At 45.9% G+C, this 18,296-nt stretch overlaps 2 protein-coding genes across 3 annotated transcripts in view; both read left to right on the forward strand.

Annotated features, from left to right (window-relative positions):
- SOX5 (SRY-box transcription factor 5) overlaps positions 1–15,355 on the forward strand; it is a 1,214,093-nt gene extending 1,198,738 nt beyond the window's left edge. The window contains exon 16 of the transcript XR_014502612.1: positions 15,330–15,355. The gene's annotated coding sequence lies outside the window, so the exon portion shown is untranslated. The remainder of the gene's footprint in view (positions 1–15,329) is intronic.
- ST8SIA1 (ST8 alpha-N-acetyl-neuraminide alpha-2,8-sialyltransferase 1) overlaps positions 1–18,296 on the forward strand; it is a 90,900-nt gene that overhangs the window by 32,439 nt on the left and 40,165 nt on the right. The gene's annotated exons all lie outside the window — the stretch shown is intronic.

Genomic DNA, 18,296 nt, shown 5'->3' on the forward strand with positions numbered 1-18,296 from the left:
GTGTGGTGAACCAGCTTATACTCGAGTCTATAAGTTTCCCAGTTTTTTGTGCTAAAATTAGGTGCCTTGGCTTATATTCGGGCCGGCTTATACTCGAGTATATACGGTATATGAAGTATGAGTATTCTGCAAAATTCAGATATTTTGCCTCACAGAGGGGGGCAAGATGGGGGGGGGGGACTGACCTCAGAACTATTCCAAAATCTTTTCCTGCCTCTGTGTTTTGCCAAAGAGGAATGCCCTAATGTTTTTATCGGATGAAACCACCCTTGATCCGAAAGGCCTTGGAAACTTTGTTGGCTCTGAATTCATCACTTGAATTATTAAGTTTTCTGTAGCTCCCTCTTCATTTTTCAAAACATAGAATAATGTGGGTTAAGGACTCTGAAGAATGGCACCTATTACTGCCACCTTCCCAGCAATAAGCGGAGAATTTGGGGGAAGCTAAACACTCCTTTCAGCAAGTCTTCAAAAGCGTTGCAACTTCTTCTAAAAACAAGTCCTGCTTTGAAATGCTCAGAGGATGTGGTGAGGATGCAGAAGGGGCCGTTGCTCTCCTGATTTAATCAGAGCAGTAATTCTTCAGCAGATAAATAATTTTTCTTCACCACCAGCTTGAGGCATTGATGCATTCCGAATTTGCTATTTTCCTACTTTAAAAAAACTGATTTATACCTAACTAGCAGCCTTGTATCCAAGGTTGCTTGGGAATTCTGAGAAAGAAAGAAAGAAAGAGAGAAGAAGATTCAGTCCACCATCTTGATTCAAAATAGCATCTAAATGTATCTAGAATTAAAATAGTATCTTGAGATTACTTCAATTGAATTCATGGTAGGTAGGTAGGTAGGTAGATAGATGATAGATAGATGATAGATAGATAGATAGATAGATAGACACACACACACACACACTCTCTCACACTCCATTTCTGTGATTGTAAAAGGTAAAGGGACCCCTGACCATTAGGTCCAGTCGTGACCGACTCTGGGGTTGCGGCGCTCATCTCGCTTTATTGGCCGAGGGAGCCGGCATTTGTCCGCAGACAGCTTCCGGGTCATGTGGCCAGCATGATTAAGCTGCTTCTGGTGAACCAGAGCAGCACACAGAAACGCCGTTTACCTTCCCACCGGAGCGGTACCTATTTATCTACTTGCACTTTGTTTGTTTTTTTGAAATAATTTTTATTAACAGGCCAATCACATCACATTGTTCAAATCACATTAGTTCCAGATTATACAGCCAAATTTTAAAATTTTGGGGGGTACCCATACATCAAGCTCCGCACGAGTCCAAAATTCCAGATGACTCCAGACATCACTTATTTGCTGCTTTTATTAAACAGTTCCATCCAATTCGATTTGGATAGACCTTTATTACTTTCTTTCTCTTCTTGTTGTTATCATTTATTCCTTTCTTTGCGATCTCTGATGATTTTCACAAACAGATTGAAGATTTGGCGTCTCTGTGTGGATTTTGTGCTCTTCCAAGCTCATATTATTCAGGAACGACCTCTGTTAAATACTTCCATAAACAAAGTTAATCTTCGGTCGGTCCATTATTTTTCCTCAGGCTAGCCCAATAAATCAGACAAATCAGGGGGCTCTGTCAGGTCAAACTTGCATTCCAACCTTCTCTTTCAAGTAGTCCTGAATCTCCTCCCCCTGTTCCTTCTATTCCTTCTCCTGCCAGCCTGTCTTGGCGAGACGCCATATTTTTTTAACTGCGTCATAGAAATTTTCCTCTTTCTCGCCATTCGATCTTCTCGTATTGTAATTATTTCCTCCCACACAGTCTTAAAGTTCTGTTTATGTTTATTAAAACGCGACGATCTTATTTCTTTCTGGGGTGGAGGATTATTATAGTCATATCATGCAAAGGAAATAGAAAGAGTTTTTTCCTCCACCCCCCCTTCGTTCCAGCCTTACATTCTCATAGTGGTAGTTCATCAAAAGATTTACTTATCCATCCGTCACTCCCGGTCACAGAGATGCATTAATCAGCAGTCTTTATCGTCGAGCTTCACTTGATATATGTGCTTCAGCCTTCTTTCCAATCCGTTATTTCCAATTAGTTCCAATTATAATTCCAAGCTGAAGCAACCAGCACGCGCTGATTGGAATCAGCGTCGGGAAGATCTGATTCCATCGAGGGCTTGTGCCAAGTGTTCCACACCCCCGTCTCTCGGATCAGGGGGTGCATTATGAACACCGCTGGCAGGGCAGTCCCCCCCCCATACCCTTGGGGGGGCCAGGAAGGCTGCCAACTTCCCATAGCAGCCCCTTAATACCTCGTATGGGTCAGAGAGATGTTATTGTCGGCCGTCTTCCAACGCGCCACCTAGTGGCCCCCCTCTACTTGCACTTTGACGTGCTTTCGAACTTCTAGGTTGGCAGGAGCAGGTACCGAACAACGGGAGCTCACCCCGTCGCGGGGATTCGAACCGCCAACCTTCTGATCGGCAAGTCCCAGGCTCTGTGGTTTAACCCACAGCGCCACCTGCATCCCTAGTAATTGTAGTAATTGTCCCTAGTGATTGTAGTAGCACTGAATAAGCAGATTGATGAAGGTAAATAATGGCATTCTGAAAGCGTACAATAAATATGACCATTTTGCTTAAAATATATCAAAGCCTTATTGAGCATTTGGAAGGCAAAAACTCCTTTGGGGGAAATTGGGTAATAGGGAACTATATTTTTTTCTGAATCTATCACTCTCCTGTTCTTTTCGCTCTTTGGCAAAAAATGTATTTATCTTCCATATTCCCAGTACTAAAATTTTCCATTGGTGGACAAACAACAGTTTTGCTGTTGCTGCTGTAATATAGAAAATGTGTTCTGTGTGGTTGGAGGGGATGTTTTATTGTCCCAGATGAGCAGCTGTTCAGAAGTTTTCACAGTGAGAAACCCCAAGCAGGACCCGGGCACAAGAGCAATCTCTCCTCTCGCGGTTTCCAGCAACTGGTACTTAGAAGCATAATGCCTCACATAGTGGAGGAATCACAGAATTGTAGAGTTGGAAAGGACCTCAAGGGTCATCTAGTCCAACCCCTTGCAAGGCAGGAATCTCGTCTGTGTGTAAATTTTCCATTTAATATTATATATTCACATCATGAATATAAATCCTCTGTTCCCATTACAGTGGTACCTCGGGTTAAGAACTTAATTCGTTCTGGAGGTCTGTTCTTAACCTGAAACTGTTCTTAACCTGAAGCACCACTTTAACTAATGGGTCCTCCCACTGCAGCCACACAATTTCTGTTCTCATCCTGAAGCAAAGTTCTTAACCCAAGGTAGTATTTCTGAGGTAATATTTCTAGCTGAGTCTGTAACCTGAAGCGTATGTAATCTGAAGCGTCTGTAACCCAAGGTACCACTGTATAGTCATCATGGCTAGTAACCATTGATAGCCCCTGTGGTAACGTAACCGCCCACTTGCCCTCCGCCACTCGGCCACACTGCCCTGTCTCTGCTCTCTGGCCAGACAGGACCCCTGAGTAGCCCAGGCAAGCGGGGGTTACTATTTTACAAGACAGGACAAAATATACTGGTAGCTGCCACCACCCCCTTAACCTGGGGAACTCCAAGCCACAGCCCAGGGGGAAGGCTGCGCCTCAATTAGTACCGGTTTCCCCCAACCCTGCAGTTTGTATCTACAGGCAGAAATATACACGGTAGTGCGTAACCAAGCGTAAGGCTAGGATTAGCTAATTCCCCAGAAAGGCACACAACTAAAATAGTTTCTTTTCTTAAAAATTTATTTTAAAAAAAGAAGAACATAAGAACACATGCAAACTTGCAGGCACATCACTTGAGGGTTACAGAAGCAAAATAAGAACATTGTAAAATATAACTAACTCTCTACTTACATCACACTACTTACAGGTTAGGATAGAAAAGGTCTTTAAGTCCGTGGATGAAAAGGACAGTGATTCTCCATTACAATAGGCTGTAATTGTCGGCTATTAGGTGTAGCTTCTAGCCGGGTACAATGCGGATTTCAAGGCACACTTGACCATTCATTTCCTAGGTCTTTTATCCCCAATACACACGTGGGAACGGAACCCCAAGACCAATCATAACTTTAGATTATTTTCAAATTCTCCAATGACTGACTTACTGATTAATCAATCTAACTCTTGGCAGCTGGGGCAATTAAGAACCCAGAGCCAGATCAAGGGGTATCCTCCCTTCCTGGATGTTATGCAGATGTAGGCACTTAAGATAGATAACATCAGTGAGAAAATGTGAATAACATAGGACCCAGGTGCTAGATCCTTCAGTAAATCAAGCTTCCTTTCCCACCATAAACTTCTCATCCTGGACGCCTGTTAGTCTAGAGTTAAAGCAACAGGACTTCTTTCCCAGGGTCCTTGGGGCTTGTTGGTTTCCCACAAGGCTTCACTCCCTCCCTTGACCAAGGAATGGCTTTCAGAAATATACTAACTTTACTACAGCCCCATCTTCCATGAATTTGTCTAATCTTCTTTTAAAGCCATCCGAGTTGGTGGCCACCCATCAATGCCTCTTGTGGAAGTGAGTTCCATAGTTGAACTACACTCTGGGGGGAGAAGAAGTCTTTTTTTTTGTCTGTCCTATCATTGCTTCCTTTCTGAACATTACTCCCCAGATTTGGGGGGGGGGGGAGTCACATGCGACATAATCCCAAGAGGCGAACTGTGTCCTGGGAAATACTGTACAGTGGTACCTCGGGTTAAGAACTTTGCTTCAGGATGAGAACAGAAATGGTGCGGTGGTGGCAGCAGGAGGCCCCATTAGCTAAAGTGGTACCTCAGGTTAAGAACAGTTTCAAATTAAGAACAGACCTCCAGAATGGATTAGTTCTTAACCCGAGGTACCACTGTAATGGGAACAGAGGATTTAAAGAAGGGGAACAAGAGACTATAATTCTTTCCCCCAGAAAATAGATGCCCAAACAATGAAGATGATGGACTATGCAGAACTTGATAGACTGACGGGAAGGATCCGAAATTGACGAGACCAGGGATTTATAGAAGATTGGGAAAAGTTTACAGAGTATATGCACAAACTAAGTGAAAATCAAATAACGCTTGTAAGCCTTAATGAAGCTCTGTAACAAGAAACGTTAGAATATGAGTAAAATAAGATGTAATTTATAAAAATAATAGAAGTAAGGTTTTAGAAATGTGTAAGAAATTAAGAAGGGAAGGAGTATCAGTCAAGTTGAGGGAAGTCCAAAAAGAGAATGGATATAAAAAAAGATGTATGAATTGTATAAATTTTATATTTGGAAAAAATGAATAAAAATTATTTATATATATATATATAAAAAGAAAATAGATGCCCAAACAGAGGGAAGTTATACTGTGAAGCTTGACAAGCAATCCCATAGCCAACAAGAAAACACTCCAGCTGTTACTCACGTCTTGGAATTGGCAAGATGCTGCTTGTTCTAAAGTGCTGCCCACTGCAGCCTATATCTAAAAAGAGGGAGGCCTTCTGGTCAAACTGACCACTGGAAGATTCAGTGCAGATGAGAGAGAGTGCTTATTCACATAGTTAAACTATAGAATCTGGATGGTGTTTTTTTTTTTAAAGGATTAGACAGATTCAGGGAGGAGAAGGCTATCAATTTTTACTAGCTATGATGGCTGTTCTCTGCCTCTGCTTGGATCCTGCTTACTGGTTCCCAACAAGTCCCTGGGGAAACAGAATAGTTGGGCTGTTGACCTGATCCAGCCGGCTCTTTCTGTGTTCTTACCCATCAATGCTTCCACTGTTAAAAGACAGTTTTCTTCTGTCAGAAGAGCAGATGAAGGAAGCCGTTTGACCCCCTTGAGCAAAGCTGGCCCTTTCCAGGCAGATTCCTGCCTCCTCCCCTTTCTCGGTTGAAGCCTCGTCACCCTTTGGTGGCATTTGGAAAGGTCAGCTGTCTGTTTTAAGTGTTTGCCTAACAGAAATAAATGCCACTTTGCAAGAGCATGGTTGCAGGGGAAGTTTGTCAGCGCATGTCCTTGAATGCAACAGGACCAAATGGGTTTATTGATGTCAGGTTCCGCTCTGAGTGATGGGTGTCACTCACGCCGTTGTAGCCTTGAGGCTAGACTACTGATAATGCTGCATGTGGGGCTGCCCTTAGTGACTCTTCGGCTTCGGAAAGTTCATTGTAAGGAGTAACTAGTTCATGTTCAGATGCTGGTGGCGCTGTGGGGTAAACCACAGAGCCTAGGACTTGCCGATCAGAAGGTCAGCGGTTCAAATCCCGACGACGGGGTGAGCTTCTGTTGCTCGGTCCCAGCTCCTGCCAACCTAGCAATTCGAAAGCATGAGGTGCAAGTAGATAAATAGATACCGCTCTGACGGGAAGGTAAACGGCGTTTCTGTGCGCTGCTCTGGTTTGTCAGAAGCGGCTTAGTCATGCTGGCCACATGACCTGGAAGCTGTAAGCTGGCTCCCTCAGCCAATAAAGCAAGATGAGTGCTACAACCCCAGAGTCGGTCACGACTGGACCTAATGGTCAGAGGTCCCTTTACCTTAGTTCATGTTCAAGATGAATGAAAAGGAATTACAGTGGTATCTCGGGTTACATACGCTTCAGGCTACAGACGCTTCAGGCTACAGACTCCGCTAACCCAGAAATAGTACCTCGGGTTAAGAACTTTGCTTCAGGATGAGAAAAGAAATCGCACGGCGGTGGCAGGGTGAGAAGCCCCATTAGCTAAAGTGGTACCTCAAGTTAAGAATGGTTTCAGGTTAAGAACGGACCTCCAGAATGAATTAAGTTCTTAACCTGAGGTACCACTGTACTGTCGTACCTTGGCTCCCAAATGCCTTGGGAGTCAGAATGTTCTAGCTCTCGAACGATCGAAAACCGGAAGTGAGTGTTCCAGTTTTCGAATCTTCTTTTGGAACCCAAATGTCCGATGGAGCTTCTGCGGCTTCTGATTGGCTGCAGGAGCCGCACTTTGTTTTTCGAACTTCTCGGAAGTTGGACCGACTTCTGGGACAGATTCCGTTCGACTTCCTAGGTATGACTGTAATTGCAATTCGTAACGACTCCTATGGGAAATGGTTACTGGGGGGGGGGTTAGTTTAGAGAAAAGACAAGTGATAGGGGACGTGATTCAGGTAGAATCCTGAATCTTCTGCTTCCTTGGATACCCCCACTAATGCTATATAGAGCACCAGGCCTCTACATGTGCTAGCATCCCGACTCCCATCAGCCCCAGCCAACCTGGTCGCTGCTCAAGGATGATGGGAGTTGTAGTCCAACCACATCTGGAGGACCACAGGTTCCTCCACCCCCAGGTTCACCAAAACCATGAGCAAGTAGAACAGCCTTGGCCAACCTGATGTCCTCCAACATCTGGAGCAAATCAAGACGAATGCTCAATGAAGACTGGGCACAGTCTAACCTATGCATAATCTTTCTGTGAGCAAAGTAGGACAAATCAGTTACAAATATTTAGGGGCTTCCTGAAAGGGTTCTTGGGCGGAAAAATCCGACTGAAAAACAGGGCTGGAAAATGAAAACATAAATAGGTGTACAAAGCAAAGAGCTTGCAGCAAATCCCAGCTTCTCAAGGAGTGCCATCTGCATGATGTCTTTTATTTGCACTCAGTTTTGTTCTTGCATTCACACTTTGGGTTTAGGTGTGCGTGTAAAAATAGAGTGTGTGAAGTGGTCCCAGGAGACACAGGTAAAATGGCTGTTAATCTAGCAACTATCCAGCATTTTCTCAGAGTTCAGGGATAGATAAAAATCTAGGATGGCACTGGAAAATCCAACAGACCTTTTTTTTCCTTCTTTTTCTCGTGGGCCTCATTTCAGGGGATTTGGCAACCAGCCTTGGGAAGGATCACAAAAAAAATGAAATAGATAAATAACCTCATCGGTTGCAGCATTTGTGCTTCTGTTGCTAATACCACCAGAATCTTCAGCAAGATCAAAATCCAATTTCTGATGCTGTTACAAACCTCTCCTTGCAAATCTCCAGGGCTAATTAAAAAGCACTTGCAAGATTCCCGCTGGCTGAATAATTTTTTTTTTAAAAAAAGTCTTTTCAACCTCCTTGAAAACTGACTCCTTTGACAACAACTAAAGTGAAGCGGTTGAATTAAATATGATTTAATTACGATCTTATGGGATTTTTCAAAAGGACTCGCCCCCCCCCCCCAATTTTTGCCGTATGATCCATCACTGAATGTTTGCTTATTTGATTGATTAAGTAACTGGATTGATATACCGCTTAATCAAAACCTCTAAGCAAGCAGTTTACGCAATAAACATAGACATAGCAAAGGTAAAGGTACCCCTGCCCGTACGGGCCAGTCTTGACAGACTCTAGGGTTGTGCGCTCATCTCACTCTAGAGGCCGGGAGCCAGCGCTGTCCGCAGACACTTCCGGGTCACGTGGCCAGCGAGACGAAGCTACTCTGGTGAACCGGCACCAGAGCAGCACACGGAACGCCGTTTACCTTCCCGCTATAAAGCGGTACCTATTTATCTACTTGCACTTAAGTGTGCTTTCGAACTGCTAGGTGGGCAGGAGCTGGGACCGAACGACGGGAGCGCACCCCGCCGCAGGGATTCGAACCGCCGACCATGCGATCAGCAAGTCCTAGGCGCTGAGGTTTTACCCACAGCGCCACCCGCGTCCCTCTAAACATAGACATAAAAAATACCAATGAAAGCAGATGTTCAAAACAAATGGAATTATTTTTTTAAAAAGAAAAGCATTCTAAAATAACACTCATGGCACAGTTATGTATCCGGATAGGCTTGTCTAACCAAAATTAATTTTCATGTCCTAGCTTTATCCTGGAAGAAAAGAAAAGTGGATATGTACAGTGGTTATGGATTTAATTCGTTCCGGGGGTCCATGCGTACCAAAAAAAATCCGTAACCAGAGGCGCCGCTTTTGCACATGCGTGCGGCGCGATAGAGCACTTCTGTGCACGCACGCATGGCGAAACCCGGAATAACACATGTTATATGTGCCGGCGTGGTTGCTCGAGAGCGAACAGGCAAGACCCCCACTGGTCTTTTCAAAGGCTTTATTATCGGTGCAAAAACATTCACAGTGCAGAACGTCTCAATTCCATGTCTTGCTCAGTCACTAGCAGAATCTGGGAGTGGGCGGTCCTTAAACTTTCCCCAGCAGAGTAGTCTCTTGACCCCCAGCCTACGCCTCCCCTCTCTGTGCGTAAACCGACTGCACAGAGAGGGCGTGGGCAAAGGGGGACCTGCCTCCCCTCCGCTTTGCTCAGGCTCGGTGCTGTGGCTCTCCCTTGCATCCTCCGAGCCCTGCATCCCTTCCCCACTGGAGGCGTGGCTTCCCTCCTCCGCGGAGGAAGCGCTGCTTCTCACGATCTTTGGAGGCTCCCTGTAACCCAAGTCCCCTTCCACCTCTCGCCTCTGAGCTGATGGCAGTTCCCTGACAATACACTTCCGGGTTTGCCGTGTTCATAACTTGAAAGTTATGTATCCAGAGCGGTACATAACCAGAGGGTCCACTGTACTATGTACCGTATTTTTTGCTCTATAAGACTCCCTTTTTCCCTCCTAAAAAGTAAGGGGAAATGTGTGTGCGTCTTATGGAACGAATGCAGGCTGCGCAGCTATCCCAGAAGCCAGAACAGCAAGAGGGATCGCTGCTTTCACTGCACAGCGATCCCTCTTGTTGTTCTGGCTTCTGAGATTCAGAATATTTTTTTCCTTGTTTTCCTCCTCCAAAAACTAGGTGCGTCTTGTGGTCTGGTGCGTCTTATAGAGCGAAAAATAAATTGAGAGTGATGGTAATTTGAGTGCACCTCCATAGGAAATTGCTTTTGAAGATATGGCTGCACACCATCAGTTAGTTCCATGTGCTCTGTGTTTGGGGTTTGTTCTCGGCTTTCCTCCCAGCATGCCTCTTTCCATTCTGTCCACACACCCCCCCCCACTCCTGTCTAGCATGGTGTGAGATGGATTTCACATTGTCTCGCTCTTGGGGAAGGCTGTTCTGTCTCTGCTTCTTTCCATCATTGATTTGCAACAGACACCCGCTAGCAGCAGCAAGTGGCAAAGTGATTAGCAGCGAGGTCTATACACTGTATAATTTTTGGCTCAGGAAGCCAAAACCAGCCTTCAGGCTGCTTCATTGCTGTGACCTGATGTTCCTTCTCTCCCAAGTGTGTGCATGTGTGTGTGTGTGTGAGAGAGGGGCTGAAATATTGGTACAGTGGTACCTTGGCTTTCAAACATCTCAGAAGTTGAACATTTCGGTTTCCGAACACTGAAAACCCGGAAGTAAATGCTTTGGTTTTCAAAAGTGCTTCGGAAGTTGAACAGGAAACGCGGCTTCCATTTTGAATTTTCCGGAAGTAAATGCTTCGGTTTTCGACCGTTTTGGGAGTCGAATGGTCTTCCAGAATGGATTATGTTTGAAAACCGAGGTACCACTTTACCTGGGAAGAAGAAATCACGACTTTCATCGCCTTTATATGAAACTCTTTGATGCTTTCGAGGGATTCATTGTAGTGGATAAATGAAACCAGCAAAAAGTTGCCCCTTTTGTCTCGAATGCACAGAAGCATCGAACCTGAATTTATGCACAGCAGCTCAGCGGTAGAGTCCCTTGCCTGGAACCCTGAAGAGCTGCTGCCAGCCAGTGTGGGCAGTATTCAGATGGATGGAACAATGGTCTGACTCAGTGTAAGGCAGATTCCTAGGTCCCTGATGTGATGAAAATGATCCTAGAACAGGCATAGGCAAACTCCGGCCCTCCAGATGTTTGGGACTACAATTCCCATCATCCCTAACCGCCGGTCCTGTTAGTTAGGGATGATGGGAATTGTAGTCCCAAACATCTGGAGGGCTGGAGTTTGCCTATGCCTGTCCTAGACAGAACTACTTAGCCTGTGGGGTGGGTGGCATGTTTCAGTACTCCCCCCCCCTAACAAAATTAACATTAAAAAAATTATAACCCAGCATCTTGCATTCATGTGTTTGGAACACCATGGTGTGGAAGATTGGAGTACATAGTTTGGGCACCAGGATCTATAGCAGAGAACCTTTGAGTTGCGAAAGAGTTAAGCCCTTCCCCAGTAGCTTCCCTGTTGCAAATTATGCCACTCCCCTTCTGCTGCTGCTGCTGCCACCACCAATACTACTATTTATGAGTAGAATTGCCTGCTGGGAGTTTTTGATTGCATGCATTTGTGTGCACTGTGTGGTTAAGCCCTAAGGAAGAAAGGTAGCTTAGCTGTCCTTGACACGATTTCTGTGGGGAGGTCTGAGGCTGAGGAGAGGATGTGGCGAACGCAACCCTCTCCGCTCGCCTGGGCTTTGCTGTAGTTTTCAGCACAGATGGCGTTAAGAGCATAATAAAAGGCTGCTGGGTCAAGCAAAGGACCTATCTAGTCCTCTTCTCAGAGTGGCCTCCCAGATGCCTGTGGAAAACCTGCAAGTAGGAGCCAGACACAAGAGCCCTCTCTCCGTCTGTGGTTTCCAGAAAATAGTGTTCAGAAGCGCTGCCTCCAAGGCCAACAGCCATCGTCAAATTTATAGAGGTGCCAAATGGCTCCTTAAACCTGGGCTACAGTCGCCAAACCAGAATGTCTAGTCGCCATTTTTGGGCCAAACAGCTCGAAAGTCAATCTGGCTTTTAGGTTCCCGAAATTCGTCACGATTGTGCAGATAAAACATCCTGGATAGATTTCTTTTTTCAACATCTTCTTTTTTATATATACACATTTTTATTGATTTTTTTAACATATCCATTCCAACAGTCATACAACATAACTTCTCATCTTATACAATGTTTTAGACTTCCATCAACACCTCTGATGATTTTCCGTTCTTTATCACTTATTCTGCATTTCTTAATTTCTATATTACGTTTAAATGTCCTTAACTAATAATTCTCATCATAGTCTTTCTTGCAGTATTTCAGATAATCTACCTTACAAAACTTCTTGCAGTCCTACTAGCGTAATCTGTTCATCACCATTACTTTTCAAATAGTTCATATATTTACTCCAGTCTTCTAAGAATCTCTGCTCCCGCAGGTTTCGAATCCTTCCTGTTAATTTATCTCATTCTGCATAGTCCCATCCTGGGTAGAGTTCTAAAGGGTGTGTTGTTAGTGTGTGAAAACAGCCAAAATCCAAGGATTCCCAGCCATGCACTTCCAGATGGCGGAGACGGCAAGCCCAGGGGCAGCTCCCCCGCTCCCCGGATCACGTAAATAAATAAAAATACGTAACTTACTGACCAATCGAGTCGTAGAAAGCTCAGTTCTCCCCCCTCTAACAAAAGTCCTCCCCTCCAACAAAAATCCTGGCTATGGCCATGCCTGGTGCCTGGTGAATTTTAAACACTGCCCAAGAGTCATCTATTCCAACCCTCTGCAATGCAGGAATCCCAGGTCAAGCATCTATGATGGTTGGCCATTCAACCTCTGCTTAACATCTCCAAGGAAGGAGAGCACCACCTCCTGAGGGAGTCTGTTCCACTGTGAAAACAGCTCACTGTGAAAACAGCCTCGGTCCAGTATTTCTGAAGGAGTGTCTCCACCCCCATCGTTCTGCCCGGACACTGAGGTCCAGCTCTGAGCCAGTGTGGTGTAGTGGTTAAGAGCGGTGGTCTCGTAATCTGGGGAACCGGGTTCGTGTCCCCGCTCCTCCACATGCAGCTGCTGGGTGACCTTGGGCCAGTCACACTTCTTTGAAATCTCTCAGCCCCACTCACCTCACAGAGTGTTTGTTGTGGGGGAGGAAGGGAAAGGAGAATGTTAGCCGCTTTGAGACTCCTTAAAGGGAGTGAAAGGCGGGATATCAAATCCAAACTCTTCTTCTTCTATTCTGAGGGCCTTCTGGCGGTTCCCTCACTGCGAGAAGTGAAGTTACAGGGAAGCATGCAGAGGGTCTTCTTGGTAGTGGCACCTGCCCTGTGGAACGCCCTCCCACCAAATGTCAAAGAGAAAAACAACTACCAGACTTTTAGAAGACATCTGAAGGCAAACCTGTTTAGGGAAGCTTTTAATGTTTAACAGACCACTGTATTTTAATACTCTGTTGGAATCCACCCAGAGTGGCTGGGGAGACCCAGCCAGATGGGCGGGGTATAAATAATAACTTCTCTTCTCTTCTCTTCTCTTCTCTTCTCTTCTCTTCTCTTCTCTTCTTACTGTCAGAAAGTTCTTCCTGATGTTTAGTTGGAATCTCCTTCCTTGTAACTTGAATCCATTGGATCGAGTCCTATCCTCCAGAGCAGGAGAAAGCAAGCTTGCTCCATCCTCCATTGATAGCCGTATCTTCCATGAATTTGTCTGATCCTCTTTTCCAGCCTTCGAGACTAGATGGCTATTGGCCTGCTCTTATTCAAAACTACAGTGGTACCTCTGGTTGCCAACGCGATGCATTCCGGAGGCCCGTTTGCAACATGAAAAGAGTGCAACCCGCAGCGGCGCGTCTGCGGACACACAGGTTGCGATTCACCGGTTCTGCGCATGCGTGTGATGTCAGTTTGCACTTCTGCGCATGCGCGAGCAGTGAAACCCGGAAGTAACCCTTCCCAGTACTTCTGGGTCGCCACGGGAAGTAACCTGAAAGAACGTAACATGAAGCGGACGTAACATAAGGTGTGACTGTATGCTTCAGGTTACATACGCTTCAGGTTACAGACTCCGCTAACCCAGAAATAGTACTTCGGGTTAAGAACTTTGCTTCAGAATGAGAACAGAAATCATGGGGCAGTGGCAGTGGGAGGCCCCATTAGCTAAAGTGGTGCTTCAGGTTAAGAACAGTTTCATGTTAAGATCGGACCTCCAAAACGAATTAAGTACGTAACCAGAGGTACCAATGTATTTCCATATTTCTCTGTGTGTTTTCTCTGTGTGTTTTCTCTGTGTGTTTCTCTGTGTGTTTTCAAAACACTCTCCATTTTGCTAGCACATATCGCTGGCTTCCAAAGCATGAGCATTGTGCTTTCAAGGTAGTTATTCAGTCAGTCTTTAGAGACTCCTGTGTCTGTGCCTCGCAACCACTTTCCTCCCGAAATGCAAACGCTTTGCTGGATTTAACATGGGCTAAGAAGGATGATAGATGAGGAGTCCTGTATATGGTGAATGATACTTCATGCCAATGTATGGAACATTTTAATTTTAAAATGCTTCGAAGTTGAACGTTGTCCCTTTGTACCACTGATCTAGAAAGAAAGAAAACACTGTTTTTAAAGGTTGCAAACTGTGTGTCTGGTCTGACTCAGAGGTTGAGCAAACCCTGAAAGATCTGATTGTTTTTTTTCCTGGGGCTGCAGTCACACAGAATAGAAAACATTTAATCAGATGTATCCCTGGACGCCGCTGAAAAATGTGTCGCTGTATTAATTGGCGCCAGGAAACAATGAGTGTATCCAGGGGTCTTTACAGCTTGCTGTGATCTCATGCAGCCTCATCCAGTCGCTTGTTTATTCACATAATGAAGTCAGCCTTCACAGCACTAAACCTCCAGACCTTGTCCCCGTCCCTCTTCTCCTCTGGCGTCCTTACTTTGTGGATCTGCCCAAGGTGGAGCGAGTGAAAGATCAGTCTTAATATTTACAGGCGGGAAGTGCAACCATGTGTTGCAGTAGAGTCTCATCCTCGTAAGAACAAGTGCTCCTGTTTAGGGCTGCAGCCAGCCAGCCAGGCCCTCTTGCGGAAGATCCCACCCTGCTTCCTAGTTTCCCAGTTTCCAGCTGTCATTTCACATCCCATAGCTATTGAGCATTCTTAGTCCCCTCTGGGCTTCTGCCACCCACCTCTGTTTTTTGTTTGTTGAGCAGGGGAGCTCCCTTGCTGATCCTGCTTGATCTTTCAAGTACCGTATTTTTCGCCCTATAGGACGTACTTTTTCCCCTCCAAAAATGAAGGGGAAATGTGTGTGCGTCCTATGGGGCGAATGCAGGCTTTCGCTGAAGCCTGGAGAGCGAGAGGGGTCGGTGCGCACCGCCCCCTCTCGCTCTCCAGGCTTCAGGAGAGCCACAGCGCCAGCCCCACAAGGTCAGGGGACAGCGGGGAGGCGGAACGCTGCCATCCCGCTGTCTCCCGCTGTCGTTTGGAGGCTGACGGCGGGGAGATGTGTGCTTCTCCCCGCCGCCAGCCCCGCAAGCTCTGGGGACAGCTGGGAGGCGCAGCGCGTCTTCCCGTTGTCCCCGGACCTGGTCTGCAGGCGGGCGGCGGGGAGGGGAGCGCTTCTCCCCGCTGCCTGCCCCGCAAGCTCCGGGGACAGCTGGGAGGCGCAGCACATCTTCCCGTTGTCCCCGGACCTGGTCTGCAGGTGGGCGGCAGGGAGAAGAATGCTTCTCCCCACTGCCAGCCCCACAAGCGCCGGGGGGGGGGGAATAAACTTTTTTTTCTTTATTTCCCCCCCAAAAAACTTGGTGTGTCCTATGGGCTGGTGCGTCCTATGGGGCGAAAAATACAGTACTTGGATCCCAAGACATTTAGGGCCTTTTATGCTATACGGGAAGGGGATGGGTGGCGCTGTGGTCTAAACCACAGAGCCTAGGACTTGCCAATCAGAAGGTTGGCGGTTTGAATCCCCGCGACGGGGTGATGCTCTGTCCCAGCTCCTGCCCACCTAGCAGTTCAAAAGCATACCAGTGCAAGTACATAAATAGGTACCACTCCGGCGGGAAGGTAAACGATGTTTCTGTGCGCTGTTCTGGTACGCCAGAAGCGGCTTAGTCCATAGCTGTCAACTTTTCCCTTTTCTTGCAAGGAATCCTATTTGGAATAAGGGAATTTCCCTTAAAAAAAGGGAAACGTTGACAGCTATGGCGTAGTAATGCTGGCCACATGATTTGGAACTTGTCTGCGGTCAAACGTCAGCTCCCTCGGCCTATAGAGTGAGATGAGCGCTGCAACCCCAGAGTCGTCCACAACTGCACCTTACGGTCAGGGGCACCTTTACCTTTAATAATAATAATAATAATAATAATAATAATAATAATAATTTATTATTTATACCCCGCCCATCTGGCTCGGTTTCCCCAGCCACTCTGGGTGACTTCCAACAAAACACTAAAATACAATAACCTATTAAACATTAAAAGCTTCCCTAAGCATCTCCAATTGACACGTGATCACTGACACGCAGGATCCGGAACAGGGTGAAACAGGTGAAACAGGAGCGGGGTGGGGTGGAAAGCGCTTGTATGTGCTCCACCAACATACATGGGGTTCAGGAATGGAACTAATACTCTGAATAGTGCCTGGTAGCCCACAGGCAGCCCCCTTTTCTTTGCCTGTCCTTTAGAAAGAACCCACCAGAGATCTGGTCAAAGATCAGCCTTCATCAGAGAATCGTAGAATTTACAGTTGGAAGGGACCTGAGGATCATTGCATTTGCAATGGATTTTTAAGCTGTCCCATAATGGGGATCGAACCTGCAACCTTGGCGCTATCAGCACCATGCTGTAAGCAACGGAGCGATTCAGGACATGAATGACTAGCTGTGCCCTAAAAGTGTAGAGAGAATGTTGGGGCTCTGACTCTCATTCCCTCTGTTAGCAATGTCCAGTCCGAGGCTGAGTGCAGATTGCTGCATAGGCAAAAAGTCACCATCTACAGTCATACCTTGGGTTGAATGTGCTTTGGGATGAGCGCGTTTGAGTTGCGCTCCGTGGCAACCCGGAAGTAACGGAGCGTGTTACTTCCGGGTTTTGCCGCTTGCGCATGCGCAGACGCTCAAAATGACATCATGCGCAGAAGCAGCAAAAAGCGACGCGCGCATGCACAGACGTGCCGTCACTAGTTACGTCTGCTTCTAGATGCGAACGGGGCTCCAGAACGGATCCCGTTCGCATCTAGAGGTACCACTGTACATGCAAAAGATGGAGGAGCCCTAAGGTTGTGGAAGTGCAAAAAGCTTTAAGGAGGTAAACTGAACCGAACCAGAATAGCACAAAGAGGACTAAAGGTTGTTCAGTGGTTAAGGAGTTCTGAGTTGGTGACAGAATGGAGAACTGGTGGGAAGGGGTGTGGAATGGAGTGTCCTGGAAATGGCCACCTTGAACCCTTAGCAGGAGCCACCCGACACTGTGACATTCCATTGAACTCCTAACTGCATGATAAATAGAAATTCATAACTTGCGCATGGAGCATCTGCAGATTTGTGGCTGTTTCCAAGTTATCTTCCACTTTGCTCTCATCATGTGTCAAGAAGCCCTCACCTTAGCCACCACTTCCTAAGATGTGTTACTGATGCGAAAAAAGAAGAAGAAAAATTCCACTCCCTCGAGCGGTTTCAGGATAAACATTGGAGAAACTATACATGCCAGAAAGAGCCCTTTTGGGCATTTAGCGGCAGCACATTTCTGGCCCGAAAGCTCATTTCTTAAAAATAAAAAATTGTCCAGTAGCACCTTTCAGACAAACTAAGTTTGTTCTGGTCTAAGCTTTCGTGTGCATGCACATTTCTTCAGATACACTCAGCTCATTTTTATAGAATTTTGGCGGTTTGCGAAAGCAGAATGGAATCCATTATTCTCCTCTTGCTATTGTAAAACATCACTCCAACATCTTTTCGATTAGACAGAGCCTGCAAGGTTTTATGGCCAACACCAGACACGTCTTTAATACAAAACGCCTTTTCCAAAGCATCCTTCTGATTTAAGACTACGTCTTTTTGTGAATCATACAACAAGAAACTGTGGAAGAGTACCTAAGATCTTGAGGTTTAACAAATGGTTTTATGAGTGCAGATAGAAAACCTCTTTTTGTATCACTACTATCCAAGCGAGCTCCTTTCCATATTATTCTGGTGCTGTGGCCTGACATGTTCCTGTAAGCGAGGCAGACCACTTCATCAAAGCTCATCATATTTCCAAGGCCATCTCTAGATCTGACACCTTCTGTTGCATTATACACGGCCAGCTCTTCATTTGTGTTCCACTAGCTAAAAGGCTGTCATTATGATGCACAGGTTATTTTAAGAGGCAGATTGGACATACAAAGGTGCCTTGGTTCTCAAACTTAATCCATTCCAGAAGTCCGTTCCAGAACCAAAGCATTCCAAAACCAAGGTGTGCTTTCCCGTAGAAAGTAATGCAAAACGGATTAATCTGTTCTAGATTTTTAAAAACAACCCCTAAATTCTTTCAATATGCAGTGACAGCTGCAAGGATGTTACTGGCTCAGAAATGGAAACAACAGGAAATACCGACAATGGAAGAATGGAGAAGGAAGCTGCTAGACTCTGCTGAGTTGGATAAAATGACTGGGAAGATTAGATACTTAAGAGACCAAAAGTTCACAGAAGACTGGGGAAAATTTGTGGAATATCTGGAGA

This window comes from Podarcis tiliguerta (genome assembly GCF_965153285.1).
Source record: "Podarcis tiliguerta genome assembly, chromosome: 10".
In the NCBI taxonomy this organism is placed as follows: Eukaryota; Metazoa; Chordata; class Lepidosauria; order Squamata; family Lacertidae; genus Podarcis; species Podarcis tiliguerta.